This window comes from Haemorhous mexicanus, chromosome 12, assembly GCF_027477595.1.
Source record: "Haemorhous mexicanus isolate bHaeMex1 chromosome 12, bHaeMex1.pri, whole genome shotgun sequence".
NCBI lineage: Eukaryota > Metazoa > Chordata > Aves > Passeriformes > Fringillidae > Haemorhous > Haemorhous mexicanus.
In genome coordinates this window covers 5,853,127-5,878,942 of record NC_082352.1, presented here as the reverse complement: position 1 = coordinate 5,878,942, position 25,816 = coordinate 5,853,127, and the positions used below count along the sequence as shown (strand labels likewise).

The 25,816-nt window shown below is 40.2% G+C and overlaps 1 long non-coding RNA gene across 1 annotated transcript; it reads left to right on the top strand.

The window, feature by feature from the left end:
• The first annotated feature begins 885 nt into the window (after positions 1-885).
• Positions 886-9,460, top strand: LOC132332943 (uncharacterized). Its single transcript, XR_009488013.1, has 3 exons — positions 886-1,185; positions 1,274-1,374; positions 5,928-9,460. It is a non-coding gene; the product is annotated as an uncharacterized LOC132332943 (long non-coding RNA).
• Positions 9,461-25,816: the final 16,356 nt, after the last annotated feature.

The following is a 25,816-nucleotide window of genomic DNA, read 5'->3' as shown; positions in this document are numbered from 1 at the left end:
GGCTCAGAAAGGCTCCTACTGAAAGCATGAGCTGGCACCAAGGGTTTGCAAAGGCAGCTGGAAATTTCAGCTAAAACAGCTCCTGTGAAGGCACAGGGGACTCAGAACAAGAACAGGCTGGCCAGCCTGAAGCTGTGGCTGGAAGTCACATGGCCTGATGTGACTCCCAGCTACATGGGAAGTTTTAGCCAGGCTGAGGTTAGTGCTCCTATCACTCAAGTTTCAAAGCAATTCTTTAATTTCTAGGAGAAGCTTTCTCCTTCATGAGAAGGAGAGCCACATTACAGACAAACAAGAGCCACATTAAATGTGAAAAATCACACTTGTGCACAAAAAACAGTCAGATGTATTTACACAAAAGTATCTGACCCAGTATTTATATGCAATTTATCACATGTGTGAGAGGCTTTTTTAGGCTTTTTTAACAAAACCTAATATGCAAGAGAAATCCAAGTTTAGAGGAAGAGGTTTATTTACTCCATCCAGATTCCTCTCTCATAGCTAGACTGCACTGGTTACAATTAACTCCCAGAAATTAAGGAGAAGTGAAAGAGGAAGGGAGCAGTCTCTTCAAATATTCTCCCTTTGGGGCAGGTTTGTGTAAATAGCCCAATTTTTCTCCTGAAAAATTCTCTGGAAGAAAAAAAAAAATTCTCTGAAAAACTCTTCAGAGAGAGCACAAAGAACACAAGTGGTGTGTTATAAATAAGATACAGAGGATGCACAGCTATCTCCTGCTCAACTGGTAAAATTACCCCCACCAATTATTGCCTGGTGCTTGGCTGGGCTGTCATCCTCAAATCCAGATGGAATTCTCCTCACATGGAGCTGTGCTGCAAACAGAAAATCCAGAGGCAGGCTGGGGAGGGCTGAGGAGGGCACAGCTGTGCTCCTGTGACAGAGCTGGCTCTGTGCTCTGAGCAAGGTGTGACCCAGGGTGAGCTTCTGGCCAGAGCTTCAAAAGGGATGGAGCTCTTCCAGCTGGGTTCTCTCCTGAGCTTTCTGCATCTGTTTGCATCCAGAGCTCAGACTGACACTCAGGAGGACATGAATCCATTCCAGTTAATATAACAGCTTCACCAAATGAAAACATCAATGTTTTCCTGATTTCTGGTGAGAAAGCAACAGAGGTTTTATTTCCATCAGAGTGTGTCTGAAATACCCAATACTGTTTTACAAAATCAGGTAAGTACCTATTCCATACCAATATTTAAAAAAAATAAAATTCTGGCCCTGAAAAAAATTTTAAAAACATTCTATTAACTGCTTACAGCAAGGGTTTGTTCTGCCCCATTATTCAGAAAACATGCAGGAAGTTCAGGAAGTCCTCAAGTTAAACTCAAGAGTTCTGGAAGAACTGGTATAAATCAGCAGGTAAGTTTCTGGTTTAAAACTTTAAGCTTCTTCAAGAGTTTTCCAACTTAAGAGCTTTCCAACTCTTTCTTTATTCATTGTTTGTTTATTTCCTGGTCCAGTTATGCCATGGAACACTGCTGACATCTTTTAACATTATTGTTACTCTTCTGAAATCCACTCTATCCCATGAGTCTGCCTGCAATCCAGCTATAGGGCCTCCTTTTAATGATCCCAGTCAATTCATTCATCCTGACAATCCCCCTCTTGGCTGGGAAAGCACAGAAAAAAAGAATAGTTAAGTACCTTGTCCAAGATCATCTAAGACCTACACTGCCTGGGTTGGAATTGTTATCAAAGCACTGTCATTTAAAAACCAGGAGTAAATATTTATTTAAGGAACATTTTCTACCAGGCAGCATCTGGAACCACTGCTGTGTTTCATATTTGGGATTTTGTGATAATTATAGAAGTTTCAAAGTACTTCAACATTAAAATTCCCCAAAATCTAATCTTTGGATCAAAATACCTGGCTGCATCTTCTTTCATCCCCACTTAAGCACACACAGCCAGAATCCATGAGGAAAGGGGATTAGGGAACCCAGGCACCACAGGAGCACTCCAGACTTCTTATATTTATCTGTATCTCAGTACCAGCTCTCTGATCAGTGTTCCCTGAACTGTCCAGAGCTCTGCTCCCCCTTACATCTCTCATTAATTACATTAACATTCCTAATTACATCCCTAGCTGAGTATAAACTGAATGGGTACAGGAGTGATGCTCTGTAGTGCCATTGACCAAGACACCTTTTCTCTTTTCCTGGTGTAAATATAAATGTAGAAAATTACTTTCCTTTGATTGACACAATCTCCATGAATTTTTTTGGCTTAAAAAAAATTTAAGCAACCTATCTTGGAATATAAAAAAAACCCTACCAAAAACCTAAACATCCCCTCCCCCCCCAAAAAAATGCACCAAAAAAACCACAACCCCCCCCCCCCAAATCCCCTCCCAAACCCTCAAAACACCTAAGAATAATAAGTTTAATGTAGCTTGTCTTTACAATGGATTTCTTTTATTTCCAAAAATATTTTCCCAGTTTACTGTCATTGTTGTTCCTTGTTTTTTGCTTTGGGTTTCTTTCCCTCTCCTGAATTATCTATATTTATTTTGAGTGGATTATTTCCCAAGGAGTTTTTTTTGTCATTACTTCTATATAAAGTGAACTTCAAGGTCTTCTGATGAAAAATCAAATCACAGTAAAAATGTTTCTGTACAATACATCCATAATAAATAAGCATTGATATTGTAAGCTTAAGAGAGAATTCATTAAGAATCAAATAACAAAAGAGAAAACTCAGAAAATAAAATATTAAAAATTAATGGACTCATTGTACAGGAAAGGAGAGCAAAGAGAATAAAACAAGAGAGCTTACTGTAGGCAAGTATGCTTAATGTTTATTTAAGTAAAAACAAAAGGTAAAGAAAGTTAGATTAGTGGGTAGATGAAAAAGATATCCAGTGAAGGTAAGAAATAGGAAAAAGGTAAAGCCTATCGAATTTTCAAAAAATTTCAGATTTTTTAAATTTCTTTTTGTCATTTGTTTTTTCATTTAGGAAAAAAATGTAGAATTAGCAGTGATCAGAGGATCCATGTGTCCTCTAAGAAAAACAAATAACTCAATGACTTTAAAGAATTCAAATACATTTTCCATTAAAAATTAAGAGACTCTGCAGGAGTAAAGATCAGAAAAATCTTGTTGCTGTTACTATTTTCAGGACTTTCACCAAGTCATCAATACACTTTTATTGCCAAAATATATAATTTGCTTCCCATTTCCTCAAGATATTCTAAATAACTGCCTCCTGAAACTCCACCCTTTTGGCTTGCTGGGCACAAAAAGAAACACTACTGGTTTATTTTGATGTGTAAAAATGCATAAATCAAAGAAGTGCTGCTTTCCTGGAAGTTTTCAAGGCCAAAAAAAAAAAAAAAAACTATTTGAAAATGCACAGCTCTACACTTCACTAAACTGTAGAGGAAGCTGCAGGGTTGGTAGGGTGTGTCATTGGCTGTGTGAGGAGCAAACACTGAGCCAATATAACAGTTTTTTTAAAATGTTGATATTTATTACAACCTAATTTCTGGATCTGAGTGAAGAAAACTACCATTAACATATCTGTGCAGACAATCATGCTAATTAAAACTGTAAAGGGAGGTTTGAAATGCCTGTCTCTTCCAAAATTCCTCCCAATTCTGGGAGCACAGGCTGTGGATCAGTGGGGAAAGGCCTCGTTGCCCTCTGCAGGCTCAGCCCTGGCAGAGGCAAATGGTGGTGTTTGGTCAGAGGTTGCATTTGAGGACCTTGGAGGTCTTTTCCAACCTCAGTGACTCTGTGAGTCTGTGGAAGGTGATTTTTGGGGTATAACAGACCTGAGGACAAAGCTCACAAATTACACAGGTGTTTCACAGGCACCTGGGAGTTAAAGGCAACCTGCAAATGATGCCAAAACCTTGGAATTTGTAGCAGTCACCAAGAAAAACGATTCTTCCTTCCAGAGGACCTGGCAGTGGGGCCCTTCTCCAGCTGGGGTGAGTGGGGAGCACCTGGGTCCCTCTGAGGAGTCTGGCTGCACATCTCCACTGAGACTGATGGGTTTCAGGACAGGGAACCCAGCAGGACCTTCAGGCTCTCACAAAGATCAGTACTCTGAGCTCAGAGTGCCTCAAGCTAAAATTGCTGCATTAGGAAAGGATTGCAATTAATCCTGGTACCATGGTGCTGCCACAAGCTGAAAATCGTGTGAATTGGTGCTCTGAAAATGCAAAACCCAAGCAAACTTTAATGCTCCTACTGCATCCAAGTGCTATTTTTCCACATCAGATGGAATCCTGGTCAAACAATAGTTGTTTGAAGTAGGGAGAGTTTAAGCTACTCTCTTTAATTGTCTCAAGTCTTTAATTATGTTGTGTGTTAGCAGTACTCATTTGGGATTTGTATTTTGTCTGTTATATTTTATTGGTATGGCTATTATTTGTGTTGCTATGCTGAAAGGTTTTTTTTATGTTTTTCTTCTAATCTCTGCTCAACTGGTAAAATTTGGTATGTTTCTTAAAGGATTTTTTGTATTATTATTTGAGACTCTTGGAAAATGAGGAAATGAGACTAATTCTCTGTATTCTGTGGGTTTGTGTCCTGTAAAGATACAGCTGTGAGGCTGTATTCAGTGTATTCTGTGTTGTCTAAAAAGCAGCAGCCTTTCTCTAACATGCACACAGAGCACTAGCTAATTGCAACAGAAACAAACAAATCACCTACTAAACACACCCAAAGCACTAACACTTCTTTGGTAATCAGTGCTTGAAAAAAATCTGGTTTGAATTTTTTGTATGAACTAACTTTTTGTTTAATCTCCTGATTAAGGACATTTCTTGCTCATTTGTTTATAAACCAAATTGTTCACATCACTGTAAATAACTTCTGAAATGTTGTTCCCTCCACTGTGCTAAGCTTTAATATAGCATAGTAATGAGTGGGATGTGCAACTTCTGCTTATCTGCTCTATTTTGGACAATGCCAGTGGCTCATGTTTATTAAGAAAGTTGGCAGAGAAGGTGAATCTCTGGTTTCCCCCTGGTAGATAAACCCTGTCTGAGCTAACATTCATGAGGATCTTGGAAGGCTCATTTAAATACAATGCCTAAGGCTAAGCATTTTTTTGCTGGATTCCAGAACAGCACATAAAGCTTTTTACTTTTCTGATGTTCTTTTGGAACTGATGCTTCTGTATTACAAAGTCTGGCCAGGGTTTTGTAGGAAGTACCAAGGGTCTATGTCTGAGCTGAGTGTTCAGGTATCTCTGCACATTGTTATCCTCATTGCAAGGAAGGCTTGTTTTGGAGGGGAAGACTTAAAGCAAAAGCTAAGTTCCATCTTGCCATTATATTTGTATTTCTATTGTCAGATTTTAGGGAAACTGAGTAAGCATTTTACCTCCTTTGTCTGGGACCATGGTTCTCAGCCATTCACAAATGCAATGTGTCTTCTTCAGGCCATAATAACCTATGAAACTTTTTCACTTAATCCAAACATTTATTTTAACTGACAACTCTGCCTGGTTGTCCAAATAAGATCTTTTTCAATCTAACAGCCTAATCTGAACTTTTTCTGCAGTTAAAAGAAATATCAGAAATATTTTCCAGCTCTTTAGGCAGTAGTCATTACTTCACATTATCCCTATGCTCCATTTCAGAAGTGCTGAGAATATCTAAATATGTTTGGATACCGTAAATAGAAGAGTTGAAAAATAAATGAATAAGTCAGGTATTTGCCTATTTCTGTCATCAGTGCCATCAGTAGTTAGTGCTGTATGTGTTGCTATGCTTTTCTAGCTGTCATTTAAGTACTGCATGTATCAAAACAAAGTAGCCCATAAAAATGGCATTTTTTTCATCATTAGAGGAAATTTTGAAAGGGTCAAAGCTTCCTGGAATATTCATGAGGTGGAGGTGCTTTTCAATAAACATTCCATGTCACATTTTATAAAAATAACTTTTGGTTCTGTCTCACAGGTGCCTCTACCATTTCCTACATCTCTGGATGTAGTGAGGGGTTTTGTCCAAAAAACTTGGTGGGTCTCATATATGTTGAACTACATCAGATGAAGACACCTTCCCTTTTGTAAACCCAAGTGGTATTTGTCACCCTTGAGCCAAGAATGACCCAAGAACAGATGAGAGACCCAAAGCAAGAGGAGAAAAGAAGGGTTTATTACAAAAGATTCTTCGGTTTTTGTGGACCAATACCTTGCATTCTACTTGATTGACTAGTTAATAAAAAACATCTTTCTCACACTCTGTCCTTGAGAAGAGCAGGAAAAAAAGGTGGAAAAACACCACCTGCAGATTGTTTATACAAACAAGTTATCACATTCTTACAACTCCCTAAAAATTCTTACAAGCCTCTGTGGAAACGATTGCCATTTCTCTCTCCCTGACCGCCTAGCATCCACAGATATTATTTTAGAAAGAAAAATAAATTTCCAATCATATTGCAAGCACTATAAAACCCAAAACAACAAGCAAAAAACCCACATGAACAAATGAGCCAAGAGAATGCAGGAAGTCCCAGTTCTGAACTGTGATCTCAAAGAGTGACAGGGTGGGGTGTGAGGGTTTGGTGCGGCACTGGCTCTTTTCCAAGCTCCTGGTCCATGGAGTGGAAAGCTTGGCTTAGGGAAGAGGGCTCCTACTTCCCCATGAGCCCCTCTGCAGCCTGAGAAAGGGATAACTTGGCACATGGGCACTGAAGGAGCCACCAGGCTGAACAGGATTCCTCCTTTAGTCAAGCTCCAGCTACCCAACAGCGAGTGAAACCACTAAATATTAATCTCCTGTGTGTCTGAGTGGTCTGTGAGAAGCTGAGCTCCTCAGCAAGCAGCCCTTGCTGCAAGCAGGAGCACAGTTCCTTTGAGCAGGGCTCCTGTTTCTGAGCCTTTCTTTCCTGCACAATAGCCAAGTGGTAAGAATGCTTGCCCTGTAAAAGGCAAGCACAGATTCAATTCCCTCTTGTCTGAACTTCAAACCTAACCTTTTATCTTCCAGATGAGTACCCAAAACACAAGGCTTGCAAGAAATAAGGCTACTCAGGAGGTGGGGAATGTTGCTGTTCTCTCGGAGCAGTACCTTTGTGCAGGAAAAAAGCTCAAACCTCACAAGGTCAGAAAGGATGGATAACTTGGCAGTTCAGTGTTCAAGGTGCTCATTACATTTGGTCCCTGCTCCAAGGCCTGTTTCTCTTTTCTGTTTTTGAATACAATTCCTGTAGAATATAAAATTCAGTTCTATTTTCTATAGAGGAGGCAGGTAAGTACAGACTTACTTATAAATGAGTACTTGAACTGTGAGGAGAAGGAACTCGCCAGCCCTCCAAGGCTTATAATTAAACTAAGCTATGCAAAAAAATGAAGCTCCTGGCTTGGACAACAGCAGCCAGCTTTTCAAGGAAAAACACACTGGTTAGAAGCAATTTCCAGTCAGGGAATCATAGGCAAGTTGAAAAAAGAAACAACTCCTGAGGAAAGAAAATATATGGAGTAGCACCTAGACTGGATCTCAGCTGAGTTTAGGTGTCAGGCTTGTCAAGAGTGATGTAATTTGGGGCCTTATCCAGGGGTGACTAAAAAGCTTCAAGGTCAAACAGCAAGATCCCCCTGAAGTTCAGGTTTTTGAGGTCTAAGTGACAGATTTCTAGACAGCAATTTTAGAGCCAATTATTGTTTATCTTTTTGTACTTAACACTCTTTTTAGGAAGATCACAACTGACGTGGAAGCACTTTAACCATAAGCCTGGTCAAACCCCTGAGTCTGAGGGTCAGTGAGAGCTGAACTGAATTTCTGCTTTTGCCCTCCTACAGAGCTTGACTAAATGTTAGCCCAAGCAGCAGAACACTTTTTTAGAAGCTATGAAAAAACCCTATGGACAATTTATGACCAGTTGCCTCATTGCCTGCTGGGTTAAGGTGCTGCAGCTCTCTGAAGGCTGTGGAATGATGCCAGCTTGTGTCCACAGCCAGTGTCACTCAGAATTCAGCTGCATCTTTTTTAAGTGCAAAATGTCATTAGTTGTACCAGAAGCTGACATGAAGTAGCATTTCCACCTAATTGTCCTATCCTTTTACTGACAGCTTGCTGTTGCCCTTCTGAAACCTTGTCACTTGGAATTTTGCTGAAAAAGTGCATTTGGTACCATTTTGAACCAGCCTTTTCCTTAAAAATTATTGTTGAAAAGTGAAGGAGAACAGGGAGGTGGACCAGGTATTCTGTCCTACATATATAAAAAATATAAGTCTTTGCCATAAAGTTATCATGATTCTTTGTCTCCCTCCATTGTATTTTCTTCCTTCAAAATTTGTATCTGCTTCTTTCCTAGAATCACTGAAATTTTTGAATATGGCTATGAAATTCTCATAGCACCCATTCAGCTGCTACCAACTTCTCTCATATGGAAATCTGGCAGCATAAGAATTTTCCCTCTGGTTTTGGTCAATAAAAATGTTATTTAACTGTATTTGCAAACCCCAGGAGTGTGTTACTGTTGGTAGATTCAGTATTGTATACCAAGGTAGCTATTAAGACATACCAAGGAGTGCTTCCAGACAGCTCCAAATAATTAGAGAAATACAAGATTAAAATAACGATATTAAATTTTGGTTTTCAAAAAGCTGATGGAGGCTATAAACCTACTTCATACACAAAGAACATGTACTGTGTATTGCCTTATGAGTCTGGAAGGGAAAAAACCTGCAAAATCATAGAATTGAGCCCATCAGCTGATATGGATAATGAAGGAGAAGCTTTTAACTACTTCTTGGTTATAGATTTTCTTTGGGACTTACTAAAATTCTACCCTCTCAAAGTATTGTATCCCAAAGCCATGAGATAGACACCAAGCCATAGCTGATGATTTTAAATATACTCAAATCCATTGGAAGGAGAAGAAAATTCATCTGTCTGTTTTGCATGGTAAAAGCCAAAGGTATAGGGCCAGAAGTTCTGAGAAGAAAATCTGGAAAGCCTGAATGCTAGGTACATTTCAGTGAGATTGTAGCAGCCAGAAAGGAAATTATTATTTTTACATATATATGTTGCAACTCCACTGCATAGAGTAGAGAGAAAAACTTAGGAGAATTATTTTTTAAAGTTTTAAAAAGTGTGTGTGTGGCACAAACTTTAGTACAAAGTAAAAACTCAGAGGAGGGCCAAAAGAAAATTAGGAGGTAATTATCACTATGTTAGAAAAGGGGAAAAAAATTAGCTACAACCTCAATAGTGAAGACATGTGATGAACAAAGAGAGTATAAACTGATGGATGAAGGGAGCAGGACACCATTTTTTGTTAGATTTTGTTGTCAGGAACATTTGTTAAGGCACAGGATACTGCCAGAATCTAGCAGATGGGAAGGAGATGCTGAAAATGCTAAAAGTAACAAAAAAGAAAAGATTTTTTTCTTTTTTTGTGAAAGAAAAAGTGAAAAGATTACTATTTAATGCAAAATAGCAGATATCAATAGCTCTGTTAAATTAGAGGAGAACAATAGAATAAAGAAAGGAAATCCTAGATTTAATCCTGAAGGCATGGGGCCCTGGAAATGACACTGGAACAAAGGCTCAGGCATTAGAGATCTGGAAAGCTTGAAAAGCAGGAGATGGAGACTTTACTGCATTGCAGTGCAGGACACACGATTGTGGGAAGAATAAAGATGTGGCTGGACAAAAGTCACTTGATTCAGTGTCACAGAACTTAAGAGAACATGAATTGAAACTGAAGAAAGGCTGTGCCCAATGGGAATTACCAGAGAATTCTGAAAAGGACAGAGAATTGAGGAAAGAGGAGACACTCCCTGATAAATAAAGCAATATTATCTAATTTCTGCTGTCCCTCTCCCATTCTGCTGGACTCCCATCCCAGGACTGATGCAACTGAGCTCCTTTGGATGGGTGCATTACCCACATGGAACTGCCTGTACAATTTTCACAGCAGCATTTTTCACCTACTAATATGCTTTACCTCGTGACTTATTAATAGCACATCAGCCTGCTGAGAGAGAGGATTTCTGGCTTTACCTCCTCACATCAGCCTTGCAAATGCTCCTTTTCTCAGCCCTCCACTCTGAGCCCCTGTTGCAAATGTGGATGTTAAAATTCTGTGTGAATGTTAGTGAAGTCTCTTCTTAGGTGGATGTTGACTGGAGAGAGCAACACAACAGAGGTGAAACATCTGAGATTCTGCATCTTGCATGCAAACTGGGAGTTGTGGGATCCCATTTTTACTATGGCAGAGTGTTTTCCTTCTTATTATTTTATTATTCTATGATATTAGACTACTACACAGTTATCTTAAATATGTGAAGTGTTTACATCACTATTTTTCTCTGCATATCTTTATTCTTAATTATATTTATATATTTTAAGGCTTTGATAGCTTTATAATTGCATATTCTCCTCTGTCAGATAAAGAATCTCAGCTCCTCCAGGAGTCTGTTATTATTGTTGTTTTTATAGCTTTGCTCCAGTTAGGAGAATGATTTAATATTAAACATTAAAGTATTCCCTTTTTGTCTCTCAGAGATAGGCATTTTAATCCTCTGTAAGAGGCATCATGTGTCTGTCTGCCGAGCACCTGCACCAGCAGGCAGGGTGGTGACAAGTTAGAATTTGGGACCAAGGTGGCATTTGTCAAAGCTGCATGCATGGAAAAATGCTGCTTCTTTCCCCAGGGTTCATCTGCAGCAGGCAGACAACAAAGAAATTTATGGGAAGAAAGAATGGTTAGCACAGGCAGCGTAAACCTGAGCTGCAGGTTTTGGCAGCCTGGCCTGAGAGGGCTCAGTTTGAGGCAGTTTGTCCCAAACATGTCACCTGCCAGGCCCTCGAGGCACCCTGACCACGGGGAAGCAGTGCCAGGTGATGGTGACAGTGACAGCAAAGGGTGACACTGTGCCCATGGCACAGCACAGCCTGACCCTGCCAGCCAGGGACCAGCAGAGCTGGGGACCTGCTGCTTCCAGAGCCCCTGGTGCTGTGAGAATTCTGCCATCCCAGAGGATCCTGGCTGTGAATGAGTGGGGAAAAGAGAACAGCTTTCTGAAGGACCCTGACACCTAGAGCCCTAACCTGTTCTTTAATTCTTCTCCTGAAGAATGTCTGAAGACCCTATGCTAGAGCACAATTTCCCATATACATTCTCCAATTCTTACCTTTCCTCAAAAAAATAACAAGGCAATGAAGAGAAGAATTTAAAAATCCTCCTTTTCTCAATAATGTTGGCAGTTCAATTTTGGAAATGCCCTTCTGACACTATCCATAAGAACTGTCCCACCTGGAAAAGAGTCAAACTCTGCAATGCAGAAGCACAGGGCCTGACTGTGCCCCAGTTTGGCCCCTTAACCACACCCTGCTCATGATTAAGTCCATTTGTTTGGCAGTTGTATCAAGTCAGATGCTAGAAATCCTAATAAATCATTCAGTACCTATATTTTACAGTGGTAAATATTTACATAATATTATTACATGACTTGTTTACAACAAGTTTGTCTTTCTATGATCATTTGGAACAAGAAAGATTCTTCTGTAATGCATATAGTTATATACTTATATACTTATTTAAAATTCAGTTAAGTAAGTATATAACTGTAGTCATATAGTCATATAGTTATATACTTAATTGAATTTTAAATTCTTTTAGCAGCTTTTTCTGCTTTGGCTATGTTTTCTCCCAGAATCATCCTAAGAATCAGCTTTAACAGCGATGTGATACAAAGTTTTGTAAAAGTCACCTTTAAGATAAGCCATACATATTTATTTTTTTAAAGCCTTTTCTCATTGATCAGCCTTCCCAAGGCCTCAGTCCTGAATGCCCTTTCTGTTTGTCAATATGTTTTTTTAAACCAGACACCACAACAGGGTTTTTCTGACACTGCTTGAGAGAGCACTGATTCTGGAAAAGCAGTAAAGCACTGCTACCTCCTTTCTCTGCATTCTCACAGTAAAATATATGCAGTTGAAAGCAGTAAAAATAAATCCTTAGAATATTATACAAGGTGCCATAAGTAAAACTTTCCTGTATTTTAAGCTGATTTGCATCTTTAATAGATCTCATCTATTTCACCTACGTGCAATTTTTATATCTACCTTCTATGTGTAATCCTACCATCCAAATAGGTATAGCAGTGAAAATGAACTTTAAGAATAATCAAGATTTTGTTTGGTGATAGAATTTTGCTAAAGAATGGCAAGAATTTTTCCCTTCTCCAAAGTATATCCATTCTTCTGTGGCTCAGTGTGTGCCTCCCTCTCTCCCTCTGCTTTAATTCTGATTCCATCAAAAATCAGAATCCTGTGACTGATGTTCAAAATGAGCTGAGGTGATATTGAGGTTTTGAACTTTATCTGAGCATGTCACTCACTTGAAGGCATTCCAGACCTCAAATGGCTCAGTGCCACTCTTCAGAAATGAGACAGGAACAAGTATTGATTTTTTCCCTTCTTTTAAACTGAGTACCTAATGAGCAAATGAAGATATGGTTGGTCCTGGATTTATTAGGTGATTTAAAAGAATCTTCTTGGAGTACAAATGTATGAAGAACAGTTTATTGCAATTCTCCTTTAATTTTCTTTTTTTCTAAGGGAAATTTTTATTATGATGTTTCTGGATTTTGAACAGAGATTGGATAAATTATACTATATTATATTTCCATAGTAAAGTAAATGGTAAAAATATATTCTTTGGATATGACAAGAGACAGTTACAATACTACAGCATGTTTTCATTGGTACTTGAGAAAGTAAACAAATTTAAAAGGCACTGGGAAAAAAAATACAATGCTCCCTGAAGGTATAAGTGTTTCTTCAAACTGAAAATTACAGGTTTATAAGAAAAGCCAAGTACTTCCTCAAAACAGAGTGAGAAGTCTTAAATCTGCTGAATTTACGTGAGATAAATATATTGAAAAGGCATCTGAAACCACTGAACAGGTAGGAGGCAAATGTTTCCTGTTGTGACAAAAAAAAAAAAAAAATAGTGTACAGATGACTGGAAAAGTCTCCAGTGCAACTAGGACTGGAAATAATCTAAAAACTTTAACAAATAAAATGGGCAGTCCTACAGCCACATGTATATCGTGGTTTAGAACTAAAATTGCAGATTCATTACAAGGAGGGAGATCTTAAAAGATATCAGCAGCTCATGATAGATGTGGCCTGGGCAGGTTTGTGTCCCACCTGGCACAGAAAGGGGAAGAGGTGACAAAAATCACGTAAGGACCGAGAAGCAGAGACACAAGCTCAGACCACCCGGCAGGCTGTGACCAGCACAGAAAGGGGACAGCAGAGCCTTGGCAGCAGCTCGGGGGGGATCCTGCCCTGTGCCAGCCCTGGGGGCACCTCTGGGTGCTGTGTCCAGCTCTGCCTCCTCGCACAGCAGGGACAGGAGCTCCTGGAGCCGAGCAAGGGCCTGGAGCAGCTCAGTGATGCCTCAGGTTTTAGCTTTTATGGTTTTCAGACTCTGTGCTGCTTTAGTGTGTGAGTCTGGGTTCATATCAGGGGATGGTGAGCTCTGTGCACAGAGCAGGGAGACAAAACAATTCCTGCTCTAGCTGGGCACCAAGGACAAATGATCCAAATCTCAGCCCAGGAGCACAAACCCCGTGGGCTGGAGAGAGAAAAACAAGCAGGGTGGGAGTGCCTGGGCTAAAGCTGGGATGGGACAATGAACTGCAAGGTGCAAATGGAGCAGAGCTGATCCCAGGGAGAGACCCAGTGCCCGGCCGTGCATTTTGGGGCCATTTTGGTTCATCTTGGGTGCAGCCCTGGCTGGGCTCTGGTGCTGCCCAAGGTGGATCCACTGAGGCCTTTTAATAAATCCCTGCTTTATTCTGTAACTCTGTCCAGCCTCTGTTCTAGGGCAGCCTTCTCAAGGCATCATCGGTGCCCAGGAAAGGCTGAGGGAGCTGGGGCTGCTGGGCCTGGAGAGGAGCCCCAGGGAGAGGGGCCTCAGCCCTGGGTGTCCCTGTGTATCCCTGTGTGTCCCTGTGTGCCCCTGTCTGTCCCTGTCTGTCTCTGTGTCCCCCAGTCTGTCCCTGTGTCCCCCTGTCTGTCCCTGTGTGTCCCTGTGTGTCCCTGTGTGCAGAGGGCAGAGCAGGCCCAGGCTCTGCTCCGGGCCCAGCCATGGCCCCAGAGCCACGGGCAGGGCCTGAGCCCAGGAGCTGCCCCTGCCCAGGAGGCAGAACTGCTGCCCTGGGCAGTGCCAGCCCTGAGCAGATGGTGCACAGAGGCTGTGCAGGCTCTCCCTGGGGACACTGCAGAGCCACAGGGACACACTGCTGTGCCCTGGGCTCTGGGATGGCCCCGCTGGAGCAGGGAGGTGCCACCAGAGCAGCCCCCTCAGCCTCTCCTATCCTGGGATTCTGGGACATCTTGTGCTGCAGCAGCATGGAAATAAAATACTGTTTCTGTATAGCATACACTGCACCAACACTGAAAGACACATCCAGAAAAATAAAATGGATAGTACTGTTAATAATCCACAGTCATATCCCAGTCTCAATGATCTGTTTATGTCTGCCTCCCTGCAGCATTAATGATTAAATGTGGTAATTCAATGTGTAACAATTAGCTTGGGATTACAGAATCCATCTGAATGCCAAGCAATAAGTCTTTATGTTAAGATGGAATTTCTGCTGCCATCCATTTATTATAAAAGTCTCTCTGAGCATCTGATCTAATGTAATAGGTTGTCCAGAGTACATATAATAATCTAAATAGCATTGCTAAAAATTAGATATGATAGTGTTGATAAGTTAAGTGCATTTCCAGCAACACACTTTTTATGAAGACTGTTTATTACTACTATTGGTTTATATTCATCTCTTAAGTGCTTGATAAAAATTCCTGGTGCAAAAAAGATGTGTAATCACTCATTCATCAGTAATTCTTTATTATCTCATTTTCTCTTGGGAAGAAAATATGTGTGTATGCATCAATCAATTGATCAAACGATAACGTGAAAATCTAAATCATGTCAAAAAGCATTCAGAGAATATCAATGTAGGGCCAGACCTATCAATTCTTACTGACATCAGCTGGCCTTTCACAACCAGTGTGATAATTTACATAAGGGAAAACTGTCCCTCACAGCAAGGACTTTGATGTCCTGATCCTTCAACTGAGCACAGGGTAAATTTCTGCTGCACCTGTCTATTTAGCCCAATCTTGTAAGACTAGAGTTAATTAACGTCAAATCAGAATGAAAACTCAGCTTTTCTGCTGGATTTTTATTGGTAATTTTTCCCTGCTTTCCTCCCGGGCCTTTCCAGCAGCATGAGCCAGGTAGCTTTGCTGTCTCTGAGTGCACCACGATCCTCCTTGTCAGTAAAACATCAAATATGAGCAAACTCAGCTGAAGCAGGGACACAAACAGATCAGACGAGCATTGAGTGTCCTGCCCAGCCCCAGTTCCCCACTCTGTGCCTCACAGTCTGTCAGAGGATGGCTTGGCAGTGCGAGGCTGAGCGTTAAAGCTCTTGTAAAGCACTTGCAGCCTCTTTTCCTGCCTGGGCTGATTGAAGGGCAGGCAGCAGCGCTGGTGTGATGTAGGGAATGTTTGCTGGGAAGCCCTGGCAATGCCATCTTGAAAGGCAGACAATGAGCACAGCCTCAGACACAGCAGGCTGTGACTGGATCCTTTGAAACCACGGAACACAGATATGCAGACCTTCCCAATCTTTACAACTTTTACCCTTCCACAGGGAGCATTGCACTTATGAAATCTTTACGCTTTTAGGGCCTCCTTTCTCAGGAAAGTTCCCACAGTAGTGTAGAAAAAGGCTATCAGTGCTCCAAATGTGTATTTCTGGGCACACAAATCTGTTATTTCTCCTGGACCAACTCTGCCTACTGAATCCCGCACGGATAATCCAAATGTAAAAATATACAAATATTGGCAGCCAATAGGGGGCTTTTCATCTCAAGCAAGAAAACAGAAGTAATTCTGATAGCTTTTCCAAGAGAAGCCTGGTGGGGCTTATTTGCCAAAGTTTGACTCTGCAGTAAACAGGGTACTGCTGTTTCTGTTTTGAAGTCTTCCTATGCAACATTCGCTGATGGATTGCCATGTACAGAATGTGGATAAACAAAGTGATGAGCAGAGAGAGGCTCCACACGAGTGCCATGAAGGCAGACTGTTTATATGGGCTCATCTTGTTCAGAAATCTTCCTTCAGTGCTCTGCTTTGTGAAAGAACTCGGCCAATGAAATGCAATTTATCATTGGAAGCTACATGTGCAAAACACACCGGCGGGGAATACAGAAACTGGTAAAGCACCACCTGCCTTGCAGACAAGAGGAGATATTTTGGAATAGCCCAGTGTTTTCTGTGAGGTTCAAGGCAGAACCTTTCATTCTAATTTCCCTCTCCGTGGGATTGTCCTCTGTAACTCTGCAAGCACAAGCCCTTCCTTTTTTTTTTTTATTTCTTTTTTTTTTTTCGGGTAGGAAGGGCTTCGATGCTCTTTTATAACATTTAGTTAAATACCACAGCTTTAAATTTTGGTTAAAGCAGAAATGTTCAAACCTTATTTAAGGTATCATAGATTCACTATCTGTACAGACACAGAAATGGTACATATGCAATGTATGACTCTATGGTAAACTGTGACAACATGACAAAACAAAGATTTTTTAGTATGAATCTAGGACTAGCTATGCATAAATATTCATGGGATTTTGAGGAGGAAAGAACACGGGCAGTACATTGCATTCAGACAACAATGTTGATGGCAATAAGGGGAAGAATTTGGAAGTATATGAAAAAAAATGTTCAATGTTTTTAAAATTGCTTTTAATTGAAAAACTTCTGCTTTAAAAATAATCTTTAGAAGTTTGGAAATGGACTGAATAATTTTAATGCGTTTGACCCAAACCAAGCCTATACATTTTGGGATCTGAACTAAAAAATGAAAAGAGTTATTTTTGTTTGTTTGCTTTTGGTTTTCTTTGGTTTGGAGTTGTTTGGTTTTTTTTGACCTCTAAGTGGAAAGTCTCCTCTTTTCATATTTTTCACCTGTGATATGTTTTGATATGTCCAGGAGAGCACCAGAAAATGCAAGCACGTGCACAGTCAGGTAGGCAGCATTCACAGTGTGACAAACTACACATATTAGAGGTTGATTTTCAAAACAGGGCTATCCTGGAATTACTGTTGAGCAGCAGCTCTTCAGGAGAATATTTGCTACATTTTGGGAACATTATGGTACCTGCAACTTTCTCTTAATTTTTTTTTACACCTGCTTAAATGTGGTCAAAGCTAAAATATGTTAAATGCCTTTTTGATAATTTTTCTTCTGTGAGCAGCATGTACAACAGAGAATGACAGTTTGAACATGTGCCAGTATAAGCATATGGGGTGTTAATGGTGGGAACATAAAATGCTTTAGGCAGCTTCATTTCTCCAAGAATGATGCACAGAAAATCAGTTTTCTCCTTGAGGATGAACTTTGAAAAGTCGTAGACAGGCATTTTCCAACACAATGTTTCCCTAGCACTGTGGGTCCCCAAATTAATATTTTAGTCAGAATAATGGAATTCAATAAAATGATCTCATATACCCTAGGCTTCTCACCTCTGGCTAAAAATGATTGTTTCTTATTTGTGTCTCCTTTCTAGCCCCCACTGCTAATACACCAATTTTTCTTCTGCAATCCTGCAATAGATCAAACAGCCTCATCTGGTAACTTTTTTAACAGAATAGGATCTTGCAGCTCTCTCAGCTTTCTAATGATTTCACCTTTTGTTAACATTTTAGGGACTAAAACCTCTTTTTTAATTATTTTTTTCCAGTTACACCAGCAATTTGCTGAAGGCTTGCGTCTTAAAGCTTAGTATGTGCTACTACAACCTGGTGTGAGTGTGAGGAGCTAGGTGGGAGGGATACTGAATTATGGAATTTGTGAATCAGGTCTCTCAATAAAAGCAGTTTGAGAGGAGATGCTCATACCCTCTGCCAGTTCAAGGCTGATGGTCCCCATCCCTGTTCCCAGGGAGTTCCACAGGAAGACTGGCACTGTCTCCAACAAGTCTGGCAAAAGCAATTACAGCCTTGCTGAGAAGTGTCTGGCTTCCCAGTCCCTCTCCTGTTGTACATGGGAAAGGTAATGAACCAATAAACTGTAGCCCACCTGAAGACACAGCAAAAAATCACTGGCAGTGTTTGATCTGGGAGTTTTGATTTTTGGTTATGGTTTTGGTTGGTTTTCTTGAGGGTTTTTTTGGTTTTCTTTGGTTCAGGTCCCCTTAAAGCTCAGTAAATTAAATTCTATAGAAAATCACACCCATCTGCTTCAGCCATATCAGATACAGAACACATTGTAACAGATTAATACCATGTTTATTTTCCTTCTGTATGGTTTTTATCTAGTTTCAAATACTACATAGCTATTGGCAATCTATGCACTACTCTTTGTGTTTCATTGTCCATAAATAAGTTTTGATCTTTTAAAAGTTGACTACAACTGGTACCAGCCTATTTTTGGATGGAAATGAGCCTTAATTTACCTTTACTAATCACTTTAGATACTGCTTCAGCTGCAGAGGGTTAATGTGGTGGATGTACATGTTATTAATTATGAAAGTGGAGAACGTCATCCAGCTGAAATAAATTAATTATGTTATTTTGGGTGAGAGAAGTCTAGTGTGGCAGTAGAGATGTAGGGTCATGATTCCCTGCATCATGTTTAGAGCTGATTGTATTAGATGTGACAAGCTTTGCACTGAAGCTTGAGTTTTGTTCATACAGTAATGATACTGCTCTTCTCCTATTTTGGTTCAATTTACCAAAGATTAGAGTCTTTACACCCATTTTTTCTCATTATTTGTTGGTATGTCTGGGTTTTCATAATTACAGGGTACTTCTGAATCCTTTTTGTTTCACAGCAAATCTGCTACAAACTCCTCTATTAAAGTTTTTTCACTTTCACTTGGAAATAGCAACAGTTTGACCATTAAGTCAAATGTGAACTCCTGGGCCAATTACTGGTATTTTTCATTGTTTCCAATGCCTGCTGCTCCTCATTGCCAAATGTGATATGAAGTTCTTTCACATTCCAGGACCCCTTGTGATTTTAAGTACCAGCAATTTAATGTATCACTCAAAGTGCTGAAGCTCTGTTAAGGCATAAGTAATTCTCAGCAGAACAGTCTCAAGCTTTAGGAGTACAGCACTGCAAATGGAAAAATGAAGAAAAGTAAAAATATGAAAAGCTGCTTTTCCTAAATAACCCTCTAAAATAAACCAACCAAAATATGAAGCCATAAAAGCACATTATTTTTTCGTGATAACACAACTTGAGAACAGGTATCAGTTTTCTCACTTCCTATAAACAAATGCAGCATCTTAGGGCTTTCCTCCATGGGGTCTGCTTTACTCTAATCCTGCTGATGTAGAAGCCAACATAGCTAAAATACAGTAGGAAAAGATCCATAATTAGGATTTAAGAATGTAAGAGCATGACATAAAAACCAGTTCATTCCACTAAATGTAAAGGAATCAGCTATACTGGTGGAACACCTTTACACTGGAGCTACATGAGAGGCTGTTCCAGTGTAATTATCCTTGGGTAAAATTGCACTGTAATCAAAAAGTTAGGGCAAAAAGCAGTGTGCAGGCAAGGCTGGTGTTTCAATGAGCTGGTCTATTTTTCTGTCAGCCAGCACACCCAAACATCAAACAAAACCGAAGCAATTATATACACTAATCCTTTCCCATGTGAAGTTGCAGCCCAATGTGAATTCAAAAGCACCAAGTTGCAAATCCTTCAAAAAGAGCATTTACAACTTATAATGGAAACTCCAACAGAGCTCTAACTATAATAGTGTGACTACTGCAGCGATTATTCTTTATTGCCATGGCATTTACTGCTGAAATAGTGGTGGGCAGATCCTAGCATTCTCAAAATTAATGTGCAGTAACATCCTCATGTGAGGTATTGCCCAAGGTAGGGTGTTTTGAAATGTAATATATCAAAACGATGATACTTCTCCATTTAAGTTGTTCTGGTCACTCACTTCACACAATTGCTGCTTCAAAGGTACTTTTCATAATTTCAAAATAAATATATATGAAATAAGAGAAGCTGAAAAGCATTTCTATTCTGACTGGTATTAATGAGGACTTGGAAAATGCCAACCCATCTCCAGTGGAGCAGCTTTACAGCAGAGTGAACATTATGGTGGAGTGTTCTCTGGTAATGATTAATTTCCCCTTGTGAGCAATGCACTTATGGCCCAAATCAGCCACTCCATGGATAGGACTCATTGTTCTGAGTCAAAATTCTGCTTCAAACCCAAAAGTGTGCAGCCTGTCAGCTGTGGGTGGTGGCAGGTAAACACAGGTGTGAGCAGCAGTGGAAAGGGGGTGCTGTATCCCTCTGCATCCTGCTGAATTCCCTGCTGGGTTGTCTCCTTTTCAATACAAGAGAAAGCCGCCAGCTCAGTTCCTCTGATGTCTTTTTGTATAGTTGGGCTGATAGTGGTCCACAGCCTCTAATTAAAAAAAATGTTTCTGTCTCAAAATTCACTCAGAACGTGATGCAAAAATGCTGTAAAAAACAGAGCATTGTGGCCAAAAAATACAGAAGCACTGCATTGTTTAGTTTTAATGTTAAAAGTATTAAATATCTCACCTATATGCTTGTAGGGGGCACAACATGTATTGGGGATGGTGAGAATCTGGTTATTCTGTGACTTTTATTTTCTATAGTTACCCCAGTAGCCCACTAAAAAGTGTGTGAAAACAAAGGAAATTCAAAAATATAGGGTTAGATGAAAAAGGGCTGCTCATCTGCCTTCAGCCTGAAGATTTCTAAAAGGACAAATAGCAGAGGAGACAGACTTCAGACTTCCCCTAATATATATGGAAGTAGTGTGAAATATCAGTCATTATTTTGCAACAAAGATGCAAAGTAAAAATAAATTTTGAAAAAAATATAAAATTATGGCCTTAATGAAGGTCCCAGTAAGATTCTTTCATTGTTGCTGTTTAACATAGCAACATATTAACATTTCATATATTTAGCATGTTTTTGGTGCAATCTCACTCAAACAGGGATCACATTTCCTTCATCCCGAGGGCAATATGTAAAATATAAATGCAAAATAGAAATAGATGTGTAAGGTAAAGTTTTGGCAGCAGGACTTTTGGTTAGGAGTGGGTACCTGATGCTACTGTAGGAAACCATAGGAAACCAAAGGAACAGATATTTTCTGATGTTAGTTGAGGTCAGGCTGAAAATTCTGACCTCTCTGGGCTTTAATTTCAGTCTTTTAGCTTTCTTTATCCAGTCTGATAATTTCCTTCAGTCATGAATGAGCCTGGGTCTCATGATTTGGAGACCCAGCCTCTGCCCAGTGAGCAGGAGAACCAGATCCCTTCTGTTCCACCAGACCTTCCACGAGCTCCTGTCCTGGGGAGCTGCTGACCCCCATTCTTGGAGTTCACTGGTGCTTTTACCTTTTGTTTACCTCAGAGGTGACTTTTGGCCTAAAGTCTAAAATAAACAAATAAATTACTACAAGTACCTTCAGCACTTTCAGTGACCCAAGACAATATTAACACCCCCCACACTATAGGAATCATAAAACCAAATCTTGTTCAAATGAAATTCTAATGGCATTACTGAGAAAAGCCTCTTACCCTGTGGGTTGGCTACATATACTTTTTATTTTGATTTTTCTTTTCAAACAGATGGTTTATTTTAATTAATTCTTATTATAGAGACATCTTTGTCATAAGGTACTTCTAGAACAGATGAGCACAATTAAATAAGTGCTTTTGTTTACAGGATTAGTGAAAGAATTCCTATTTCACAGGGGAGTAAGTGATGCTGTAATTTTATCTTCAATTTTTCCAACATCCTTGACATTTAAACACAGTTTTAATATTATTATTATTGAATTGCAAAAAGAAGCAGGGTGCTGAATTTGTATTGATTTTACTTGTGTGCTTACACTCAGAAAGATGGCATTTCAAAACCTCTTCTAAACAGAAATTTTCCCTTTTATAGTAAACAATACAGAATGCATCCTGTCAGTGCCAGAGTTTCACTATAGAGGGAAAATGTTAGTTTGCACCACAAAGCAGTAAAGAATCCAAAAACAGATCTGCATTCCATTTGTTCCTGTGGGTAACAAACCCAGATGCCACCTGGGAAATTCAAGGGACTTGCAGCACCAAGCACCAAGACTTTAACAACAGAAAAACTTCTACTGAAGGGTGACATTTTCTTGGGCAATGCACGGAAGAAAAACGTTGAAAAGATGACTCACATTTCACAGAATCATGTTTGGAAAGGTTTTGGGTGGGGAGGGACCTTAAAGCTCATCCCATTCCACCCCAGCCATGGCAGGGACACCTCCCACTGTCCCAGGCTGCTCCAGCCCCAGTGTCCAACCTGGCCTTGGGCACTGCCAGGGATCCAGGGGCAGCCCCAGCTGCTCTGGGCACCCTGTGCCAGGGCCTGCCCACCCTGCCAGGGAGCAATTCCTCATTGCCAAGATCCCACCCAGCCCTGCCCTCTGGCACTGGGAGCCATTCCCTGAGTCCTGTCCCTCCATGCCTTGTCCCCAGTCCCTCTCCAGCTCTCCTGGAGCCCCTTTAGGCCCTGGAAGGGCTCTGAGCTCTCCCTGGAGCTTCTCCTCTCCAGGAGAACAGCCCCAGCTCTCCCAGCCTGGCTCCAGAGCACAGAGGCTCCTGCAGGTGCTTTTAAATGTTTTGTCACATGAGGTCAAAATCAGGTCAGGTTTTGGATGGCTTTGTAACTCTGAAGTTTTCTACAAAAAAACAGAAGAAATAATTCAAGGTGATCATTTGGAAAAAAGCAAACCAAAACCAAAGCAAACCTAGACTCCTACATTGGAGTGGAGTTTGGACATGCATTTCCTAGGTTTTCTTACAAACCAGCTAGTTTTTCTGTCAGATACAAATCCTGCCCTGGCCTACAGATAGTTGAGATTTTTTTGATCTAAGGTTCAAAATCAAAATCTAAATTTCATCGATGCCTCATTTTTTGGGTGGGGTTTTTATTGAGAGACAAATTATTAGAACTTTACTAAAGCCAAGAAAGGAATTGCTATCACTGCAATTTATTTTAAGATGCAGTACAACTTCAGTATTGGTTTTTTACTACTTAATGGCTTGAATATATATCACGAGTGCACAGTTTTGTAAGCAAAGTAAGCCAGTACCTTCCAGAAGGAAAACTGCTGATGTTCAGAACCCCGTGATGTCCATATGCCAGCATGGACCAGCTTTGCAAGAACGTTTCCTGCAGCATCCAAATCACTTCAGCTGGTCCAAGATAATTCAACAAAAATCACTTACCACCCCACCAAATGAGGAGAAAAGATTAATTTATTTATCTTTTGAAAAAATGGAGACAGTGTTATTGAGCAAAATAGTGATTCTGTTTCCAGGAGGTGGATGTAAACCCAAAACCTGACTCTATTGGTGTGCACTGACAGTGATGTAGGAGATTTAAGCAGTCAGAAGGTGAATATTTGCCTGCCCTTATAGATGGCAGTGATTCCTAAAGGCTTAGGTCTGCTGGGGTTTTATGACAGCCTGTTAAAGGTTTTTTTCCCCCTTGTTTTTGCCTAATTACTCTGTGTTTATGTGGAATAAGAATAACAATCTGATTTAGCATGCACTGTTGGCAAGCACTAAAACCACAGCTTGAACACCTACTTTTTTTGATGTTCCTCAGACTCTCAAGCTCTCAAGAGTCCTGTAGAAGGAAGGAACTTGTGGGACATTTTTCTGACATCAGGAGAGTGCTCCCAGTCAGATGGCCCTGCTTTTAAAAGCAGCTTTTGCAGAGTTTTCTTGGTTTGGAATCACAAGCAATTGCTTGAAGGACTGCTGGATAATGGGCTCCATATTCTGTGCTCTAATCAGGGGGAATGCAAGTGGTGATTAAAGCTCAGTGGTTGTGGGAATTAGGCTGCCACGCTTTCCCAGGCACTCCAACGTGCCTGTGCCGTGCCCAGGGAGCACAAACACAGCCAATATCCATGGCTGCAGAGCAGGGCACAGCCTGCCTGATCAAAACTGGAAAAGGAGGATCAAGAGCAGATCTGCTCTGGTTTCCAAAGCCCTAATGAGCAATTGTAACTATTACAGTACATAAAATATTCGTCCCTTTCAGTGAAGCTAATGTCAGACCTGAATATTTAATCACATATTTGCTTTTTTGCATAGCTTAAAGAAAGGTATTGCTGAATATAAACCTACAGAGATGAAAGGGCCAATAGTGTTTTTCAGACAATAAAGTCTAGGTATTATAGACCCGTTCTATTTTTTTGTTCTTACACATAGAGCTGGTATAATTTGCACAAAATGGAGAGCAGGTATCCATAGCCTAATCCAATTCCTTTTGAAGTCCTTAGCTTGCTGTCTGAATTTAAGTGGCAGTAGGACTTCAAAATCACTTACCATAGAGGTAAGTCCTCTTTACAACATGGATTTCTCAAGATCAATTATTATTTTTTTAAATCTTCGAAGTATCTGAGGACTCTTCAATTTTTATTTCTTTTTTGCAATCACTACAGCGGGTATGTAATGAAAGCAGAGATGGGGATGAGGAAGCAGGCTTTTGAAAGAGGCAATTAGAAATGTTTTGTATGGGGCACAGAAGGGTTTTCTAAGAGTAATAACCATTTTGAGGGAATAAGCAACATAATTCTCAAGTGTGGCTGCACAGCAAAAAACCCAAAAGATTAGTTAATCTTTACTCATTCCCATGTCAGTTTAGCATTGCTTCCTCTGCACTGAGGAGACTTCTAAAATAGGACATCTGCCACAAATTCTCCTTGGAGAACTAGTTCATGCACTAATCAATTTCCTCCTTCAGCACACATGTCCCTCTGAAAAATTTAGTCACAATATCTGTCAGATTCAGAAAGTTGGAGTAATGGGACTTTGGTTTTGTGATTAACAAAATAGGTGAGGATTCACTGAATAAATTGAGGAGTCCTGGAAATCAACATAAATGAAAAGAAAAGATTTACTGTTCTATCAAATGAGGCTAAAGAAATTAGAGTCAAAAGAAGCAGGCACCTCACTAATGAAAAAATATAAAAAGAATAAACACCTCAACAGCCTCCTGCATGATGTGCTTTTAATTCATTTCTTGTTCCTTGGACAAGGTGATAACACTGTTCCAGTTTAATCCAATAACCTATCTCCAAAATGATCAGTGTTCTTATTTCAAGCCTTGGCTCCTTTCTGCTTTGATTTGGCTCATATGGCTCCTACCCTTTGATTCCATGCTCACCTCTTCTGCATGCAGCTTGACCTTTTGCAGCTTTTCTCCCTCCTCCCATTTGCCACACTCCCTTTCTCCTCTCTCTTTCATCTTTCCATACATATTAACTCAGCAGGATTTTTGCTCTAACCTTAATTTTCCTGCATCCCAAAGCTTCACAGCTAAAAGGTTGCTGCTAATCCTCTTTCTATTTCTCTTTCTTTATAGTGTATTTTATTCATCCTCTTTCATTTCCAGAAATACTTTGTATACATAGACATTTACTCAGACTTGTGTATTCTCCAGAAGAAGCCATTTTTCTAAGCCTTTTTTAATGCATTTTGAGGATCACCAGAGGTGACAAATGTAGAACCATATCTATATGAGGAAAATTCTTATTTTTAGCACATCGTTAAAATTGTACGATATTGAGAAAAAAATTGCATCCCGGCAATCAGGCAGAGGAAATCACTTCTGTTTACCAGAGATGAGAAAGGGCCATCCTGCTATCCTTGCAAATCAGTCCAAATTAAGTGGGCAGCACGGGGATGAAGTGCCAGGTTCTCAGCAGCTGAACTCTGATTAGGCTAATTCTGCAGATCAGCTTGT